The sequence below is a fragment of the Triticum dicoccoides genome, chromosome 2B, assembly GCF_002162155.2.
Source record: "Triticum dicoccoides isolate Atlit2015 ecotype Zavitan chromosome 2B, WEW_v2.0, whole genome shotgun sequence".
Classification (NCBI taxonomy): Eukaryota; Viridiplantae; Streptophyta; class Magnoliopsida; order Poales; family Poaceae; genus Triticum; species Triticum dicoccoides.
Window position 1 is genome coordinate 74,957,121 of NC_041383.1, and position 8,538 is coordinate 74,965,658.

General features: G+C 49.1%; 2 pseudogenes; one reads left to right on the top strand and one right to left on the bottom strand.

The window, feature by feature from the left end:
- The first annotated feature begins 2,448 nt into the window (after positions 1-2,448).
- On the top strand, positions 2,449-3,552 carry LOC119367179 (annotated as a pseudogene).
- A 1,087-nt stretch (positions 3,553-4,639) lies between these two features.
- LOC119266125 lies at positions 4,640-5,440 on the bottom strand (annotated as a pseudogene).
- Positions 5,441-8,538: the final 3,098 nt, after the last annotated feature.

Here is an 8,538-nt window from a genome sequence, read left to right on the forward strand (position 1 = left end):
GGGGCGGCGTTCAGGTCGGGGGCGGGGGCGGTGTTGAGGTCGGGGGTCGGGGCGGTGTAGAGGGTGCGGAGAGCGCGCGGCGGCCGACAGGCGACGGCGGCGGCGAGAGTGGAGAGAGTTGGATTTGGGGGAGAAAGTGGCGTGGGGAAGGACGAACCCCGTGGTTAAGTCAGAAGTAGCAGTAGCGCGTTCCGGGAAAAGCGATGCTGCTATCTTAGCTACAGCGCGTTCTCTGGTACACGCTACTGCTACTCCTTTCTCTTTTTCCCTTTTTCATTTAGTTTTCTTCACATTTTATTTGTTTCCTTTCACCTTATTCTATTTCTTTCATTTTCAATTACCTTTCCATTTTCTTTCCATTTAATTTTATAACCTTTAGCAGCAATGAGTTTATATTAAAACGCGCTGCTACAAACAGCGTAGCGGTAGCGCGGTTCGTCATAGATCGCTACTACTATGTGTAGCCTATGGGCTAAGTCGTGGGAATTTTAGTAGCAACGTGTGTACAGCAAGACGCGCTATTGCTAGATCTTTATCTGTAGCGCGGTTACCTCAGGCGCGCTACTGCTAATTAGCACCAGCGTGCTTTTTTGACCCACACTACTGCTAAAGTTCTGTGTATAGGATTTTCCCTAGTAGTGTTAGCATGAAGCACCACAGGAGAGATAGGAAGGCCCAAATATTTGAAAGGGAAAGAGCCCAGGGAACAATTTAGCAACCTAGCAACTCGCAAGGCCTCAGAGTCATCGACCCTAGTAACCAGGACCTCACTTTTCGAAAAGTTGATTTTCAGGCCCGAGACAGCCTCAAAGCAAAGCAGGATGAACTTAAGGTTGGCAATGCAGGCATCGTTCAATTCCACCATAATAATGGTATCATCAGCGTATTGCAAATGAATGATACCGTCCGGGACTAGGTGAGAAGCCATAGGCAAGATATGACCATGCCGAGCTGCCCTAAGAAGAATGCGGGAAAAGGCATCGGCCACAAAATTGAAAAGCACAGGGGAGGCAGGATCCCCTTGACGCAAGCCTCGGCCGTTAACGAAGAAATTACTAATATGAGCATTCACAGAGACCGCGATATGACCGCCCGAGACCAACTGCATAATGCGATGCACATAAGCCCCGTCGAAGCCTTTCGCTAGGAGGACCTGCCTGAGAAAAGGCCAGTTAACCGAATCATAGGCCTTCTCAAAATCAAGTTCTAAAATGATCGCTTTGGAGTTACGAGACCGCAGGTCATGAACAATCTCATGAAGACAGAGGACCCCATCAAGAATGTAGCGCCCTTTGATGAAAGCAGACTGATACGGGCTGATGACTCTATGGGCAACGAGGGATAGACGATTAGCGAAACCCTTAGCAGGGAATTTAGCAAAGTTGTTAATCAAAGCAATAGGCCTAAATTGAGAGATCAATTCGGCACCTTTAACTTTAGAGATCAGGGAGATCACCGCATAATTAAGACGAGAAATATCAACAGTGCCTAGACAAAACCCTTGAATAACATTACAGATAACTGCCTCAAATGAGGTCAAAACTTCCAAAAGAAAGGGATAGAAAAGCCATCCGGCCCAGAAGCAGCGTTCGGGTTAGCAGAATTCACCACGTCCCAGATCTCCTTATCAGAAAGGGGAATCATGAGCGCGGCATTCTCCTCGGCCGAAACCCTCGAAGAAAGATCCCAAAGGGTAGGAGAGATAGACAATCCCGAAGGAGGTTTGGCCCCTAACAAAGAGGAGAAGAACTCAACCACATGAGATAAGATTAACGAATGTTCCGAAGTACGCATACCATTAATGATCAGCCTATTAATCCCACACCGCCTCCGACTACCGTTAGCAATGGCAAAGAAATAAGCCGTGGGAGAATCTCCTTTCAAGGTCCAGTTAAGCGTACCCCGCTGACGCCAGTAAATTTCCTCCTGATGATGCAACTGCATCAAGGCAGCCTCAAGGTTATATCGCAGTGACCAGCCGTCATCAGAGAGCCCAGAGGAATCAGCCACAAGGTCAAGAGACAAGATCTGAGCTTCAAGGAGGTCTTTTGAGCGGCGCTCCTCAGCTGCGTGGTTACGGGACCACCCTCTCAGAAATTTCCGCAAAGAATAAGAGCACGAGTGCCAGTCATCGAGAAGACCAAAGGATATAGCATTGGGGGAAAGAAGGAGAGTAATATTCGAGACCAACATATAAATAAAACCATCGGTCAACAACCAAGAAGCGTCAAATTGAAATCTAGCAGAAGGTCTATGAAGCTGCATCCCATCGTCCATAATAAGAGGAGTATGGTTAGAACCATTAGATTTGGATTCCCATTGTCATCTCCTTGCCCTTCCGTTTGTCTATAAATTTCTTCTCATGTACTGGCATCCTCGTAACCATCATCGGAATCAAAAAATCAATCTTTAGATCCAGTAAGGGCCGAAAGATCGATTGAACGAGACATGTCTAAGCGTCACCACTCTGAACCCAACGGCGGCCGCACCGGAAAAAGGCCACGGCGTGCGCCAAAGAAGCACCTCTACCTGGTGCTGGATGATTGGCATAAGGGCTTCAGCATCCACAAGATCGACGTCCGCCTTACAGGACACTACCACCGACCTGCACCATGGGTTTCCTGACCCTGCTATTCTCCGATTAGCCGCACCGGTACATCGTCTTCACATGGACTTTGCCGCCATGGGCAGCGACATCTTCATCACCACCAACCCATGCTGTCCACGCACTCCCACCCTCGTGTTTGACACCGAGACGGCTGGGCTCACCATGGGTCCCCGTCCACCGGTTCGACTCATCGACAGTACCGCCTTCACCGTGGCTGCCGGCGGCATGCTGTACGCGTTGACACATCCCCATGTCCATGAGCAGCACTCTTTCGAGGCCATATCATGGGCACCAATGGACAAGGACGATCCATGGCCGAGCCCAACCATGAGGTGGTCCTGGAAAAGCGTGCCCTCGCCACCACCATTCGCCATGGATGACATAATCACCTCTTACGCACTGCACCCGGACGGGCACACCATATTCATGTCCGCGCACGACATACGCTATCATCATCTTCCAAAGGGCACCTTCTCCTTCGACACCACGACCTCCGAGTGGAGGTTGCATGGGGATTGGGCTCTACCGTTCCAAGGGCAAGCCTACTACGACAACGAGCTAGACACATGGGTCGGGCTTCACAAGGACGGGTACATCTGCTCCTGTGAAGTCGCCTCCTGCAGCAGCACAAGTGCGGTGGAGCCGGAGTGGAAGGTGACCAGGGAGAAGCTGTTCCACAAGGACCCCGAGAGGCGGCTGGCATGTGCGAGGGCCAGCCTCGCGTACATGGGAGATGGCAGCTTTGCCTTGTGGAGTCTGTGCTACGCGAGGGAGTGGAGTTTAAGTGCGCCTTTGGTGACTGTGATGGCTGTGTCCTCCACATGAGCACGTTTGGTCTTAAGTATGATCGTAGGGGAGAACTGCAAACCACGCGCCACCACACTAACTCCTTTGTAGTGTCTAAGCATCTTCAGACATTTTCTCCTGTAGTGTTCTGGATGTAAAGCTAGTTGACATGTTTTATGCAAACCATGTTCGAGTAACGTAAGCTATGTATTATATGTGGGCAGTATATAAAGAGAAATAAAAAGGAAGTCCACTTCTCTTGGCATTTTAATGGAACATGAGTGATTCTTTTTGCGTGTTCTGAATCTGACCAAAGAAAGAAATGAGCATCATAGGCTGACCAAAGAAATGGTGTCAGAATCCAAACTGTGATGAAGATATCCATGTGATCCTAAGAGGAGAGGAGATACGCTGGACTCCTCTCATCCACTTGCCATTGAGGATGCCCTCACTGACCGTGATCTTTTTTTCCCTTACGCCAAACGTAACAGAGAAGCAGCAAAATCTCCAAGGGCTCCTACCCACGTCCGATCGCAGCCCGAAAGGAGACATGCTCCACATTATCGATCTGAATTTTAGTCTTTTAGCTTCATTTGGTGTCATACTAAAGCTGACCTCAGGTCTTGACTCCCCTTTTGTGTTTTCAGAGTCAATTCACTAACTGGAGGAAAATTTTCATAGCTTTTCCATTACACAGCAAAGCTAAGAGAGAGAGAGAGAGATACACTCAGGAGGGTCTACAACTCCACCACACCAGCATCACAAAGAAATATCATGGCATTAGGAACAAGTTCACAACAATACCAACAAAAAGAAAGAATATATTGATTTCAGGTGATGTTCCACCACATACCAAAGAGCATAAATGACATACACCAGTCATCACACATAAGTGTAAAGTGTCCACCACAATGACATCTCAAAGAAGGACAAGATTTCTACTATACAGCCCCCCAAAAAGAAAAATCGCTATCCGTTTTCTAGTTACAAGCTGTGTTCAAACACATCACCAGGTCTCCAGCCTTCAGCTTTCATTGCGTTGTACCTGTCCATGATGAAATGGAAGGATGAGGAGCTGTTGCTGCAGCGCACATTCTCGACGCAGAAGAGCTAAGGCTGCTATTGAGATTTACAGCATGGCTTGAATCATGTGCGGTCATACACAAGTGGATGTACAGAGTTTGCGAGGGTCTTGTATCAGATGACGAAATCTTACTGTGTGCAGAAGTACAATGTAGGACACTTTCAGATGCTGTAATTCACAGAGAGGTGACTGAGGTAGCCACCCTGGTGCAATGCCCTTTGAAGATCTGACAGCAACCTGCGGAACTCATTCATGATTAGGTAGATAGCGAGCCTGTAGTGGCTTTTTGCTGAGTGCCGAAACGAGTTCATCAACAACCTCAGAAGACCTCTGATGTCGTCTTCATATTGAAATCTATGGCCATCATCGTCCTCGTAGTGCAGTGTATCACGAAGAAATGAACATTGCAGGCCTCGAGCTTTCCATCCCCTGTAATGTCCCAAGAACTTCAGAAGATCTTCTCCACCAGTGGTATCTTTGACTTTCCAGAATAGCTAAAACAGGGAGACAAAGTTTCCATATCCCTGATAAGGCTCCATCAGGTCAATATGACTGCAAAGCAGGCTGCCATCACACGCATTCACTCCCTGGGAGATGATCCTTAGCTACTCGGTCAGTTCAACTGATAGCATCTGCCCAAGAAACACCTCCTCTACAACCATATGAACGAATTGCTCGTAGTTGAGGTCCCCGACAGCCTCACTATAGTCCACTATCGCGCCCTCAGCAAGCCCATCCAACTTGACAGAGTCATCTCGATAGATTTGGAAGTTCTTTGAGGAAAAGTTTCCAGCAAAAACAAAATGTCCAGCATGCAGCTTGACAACTTTGTTAAATGAACGCATCAAGATCACTCTACTGCGAAGCTTAGATAACTCCAGAGTGGTCATTATCATTATCTCAGCCCCCTCTTCGCAGCTCAGGACACTTTTACGTCCAGGGATCTCACAATACTCATGCATTCTAGCCACACGGACGGCCCAGCAATCGAGGACCACAGGCGCGTGGAGCACGAGCATGGCGATGATGACTCCGGCGACCACGGCGCGGTAACTCCGATGACCCATTTTTCCTTTCAATCCTGTTTACACTCTTGATTAGGCTCCCCTCCCCCAACCCTAGTTCCATCCTTCTCTCGTGTAGGGTGGTTCTGCTCTGACTCGGGCTCTAGGTCGTTGCCTATCTGCATTCTGCAATCCGAGACTGGCTTGGAGTTTGATTAGTCATCTCGAGGCTCCATAAATAAGTGGAGGGATTCGAAGACCTCTCGCTTCATCGCCAGGTTAGATCTGGATTCTAGTCACATTGCCTTCCGTTTGTCTATTATTAATTTTCTCATACGAGTTGCAAATTTCTCCGAGCCATGTCTCATTATCCTTGTGTTCGTATATCATGTCAACATATGTTGGGATGAAATCCTGTAATAATAGAATCCTAAAATGTCTTTCTCGCGTGTTGTGAAGAACACATTGAATACACTTTGAAAGAAAGAGATACCTAATGCATAGGGATGGACGAAAGAAATGATGGATTATATAAAATAAATATTGTAGTATTTATACCAAACTTTTCTATTTTCTTAAAATTTGTTATCAACCTATGATCTTACAAGTAGAGTTTTTATATATTAGTTGGAATATTTATCCATGTACCAAAAGTTAGGATGCGGTGATCTATACAATACAACTTTAATGTCTATCGTTCAAAATTGAAAATGCAGTTTTGCTAAAAATATAGCATTTTAATGCCAAACTTATGTTAGGTTTTTTCCATTCTGACATGTTGCCGCTTAAAAATATCTTTAGATGTGTAAAACAACATGGCATGCCTTCATGGATGGTATACATATATCCTTAAATATCTCGAATGCGGTCCCCAATGTGTGTATGCTGATTTGGAAGTGAAGCGACCGGAAGGTTCTAACCTCCAACTCCAACAATCCTCCTGATAACATCCCAAACATTAAGCAACTGAATAGATTTTTCAATGGTGAACTTAGTCTTGATGTCTCTCAACCAACGACCAGCAGTAAGGCCATCCATCAACCACTGTGTGAGTGGATTTCATATTGTATGGGACCGAGGCGACAAGACCTGGCGCAAGGTCAGCAACCGAGAAATCCTCAAGCCAAGCATCATACCAGAAAAGGAAACGTTTCCTGCCGGGGCGCCGGCCGAAACGTTCGGCCGGATACGCACCACGCGTTGGATCAGGCTTGATCGAACAGACGCGAGCCACGCTGGGCTCCTTTGCATGCATCCTGTGGGCCTCACTAGAAAAAGCAGCGGCAACCTTATCCTTCACCCGTTCCATCCTGTTGCTTCGTCTCTACCGCTCAATCTCTCCCCGGCTTCTCTCTCTGTCCCCTTTTCTCCACCACACAACCCTGGAAGTGAGGAGCTGCAGCGGTGTGCTAGAGCTGGAATCAACTTCGCGCTGGAGGTACAAACCGGTGACGCGTTGGAGTTGTGGCGGTGCGGAGCTGCATCGGTGCGCTGGAGCTGCGGGGCAGCCGTGAGGGTGGGGGAAGTGGGACTGCTGTGAGCCTAGGCGGCCACCTTGCCAGCCAGCATCGACGACGAGAGGCGGCGACCCGTGCTGGAGCCGGCATATGGCGAAGACGGCGACGAAAATGCTGGGACCGGCATTTTCCACTGCTGGAAACGGCAAAGAAAAAAGCTATGACGGGGCGATGAAAAATGCTAGAATGGCACGGATGGCGAGCTACAACCTACGGCAAAAAATGTTGGAACTGGCGACCTCCACTGCTGGGGACGGCCAAAAAAATGCTACGACGGGCGACGACGATTTGCACGCATGGTGAGCTACATCCGGCAACAAAAAATGCTGGAACCGGCGACCTCCGTTGCTGGAACCGGTGTCGCGGTGTGCTGCGACGCCGCACAATGGCAGCCTGCTGGGACCTATGCATCATCAACTGCTACGACCGGTGACGCAAATTTGCTGGAACCAGTGATGAAATTTGCTGGAACCGGCGATGAAATTTGCTGGAACTGGAGAAGTCGCAATTTTTGCTCAAACTTATGATGCAATTTGCTGGAAGCCGCATGTCGTTTCGCTGGAACCGGCAACGTCAATTGCTGCGACGGACGAGGTCATTTTTTGCTGGAAGATGAGATGCGGCGCTACAAGCCTGCAACCATACCGGAAGCGGCACCATGATAGCTGCATCCGGCAAAAAAGAAGTTGCAACCCGTGATGTCATAAGCAACAGCCGGCGAAAGGGGTTTTAAAGAAACTGGGACAGGGAAGGTTGTCGCCGGGACGACGGCGGTGCGGCAAGTGTCGGAGACGAGGTGGGCGGAGAGGTTGCGGCCAAGAGCATGTGGACTTGCAACCGGTTGCAACCATGCTAAAGCCGACCGTGGCGACGGCAAGGAGGCAAGCTCCGAGTAACAACGAGGGTGGCGAGTTCCAAGCTGTGGCGAGGGCGGTGGCCTGGGAACACCAAGGGGCGGGGAATGGTTCTTTCTGCGTGATGGGGATTTGATTTTTTTTCCATATGGGACGTTGACCAGCTAGAGGAAGAAGATGATTTTAGATAAGAGCCATCGCACGGCTGCGGCAGTCCAGATCGGACGGGTGCATGCTGACCGGCCGAATTGTTGGGCCGGTCCGCCGGCGCCTAATGGTGCCCTACCAGAAAAGGGTGTTTTTACCATTGCCCAGGATCACCCGAGCAGCTGAAGTGGAGTGGATCAGATTGTTGCCCCTTAGTGGAACACCCAAATGCCTCCAAGGTTTATCAGGTTCAATCCTAGCAATCCACGCCCGGCGAACCTGCATTGCAGAACTAATGCCGGTAAGCTTAATGACCCCAAGGCCCGCATGATCCTTAGAGCATCTCCAGCCGTTGGCCCCCAGGACGCATAAAAATTGCCTCCTGGGATGAACTGGCGATACATTCGGCGTTGGGGGCGGTTTTGCGTCCAGTCGTCGCCCCCAGTTCGCCCCCAGGCGCCAATGTTGGCCCACTTTTCAGTCCATTTCGGCCAATATAAAGCCTATATGGGCGGAAATAGGCCCATATTTGGCGTCG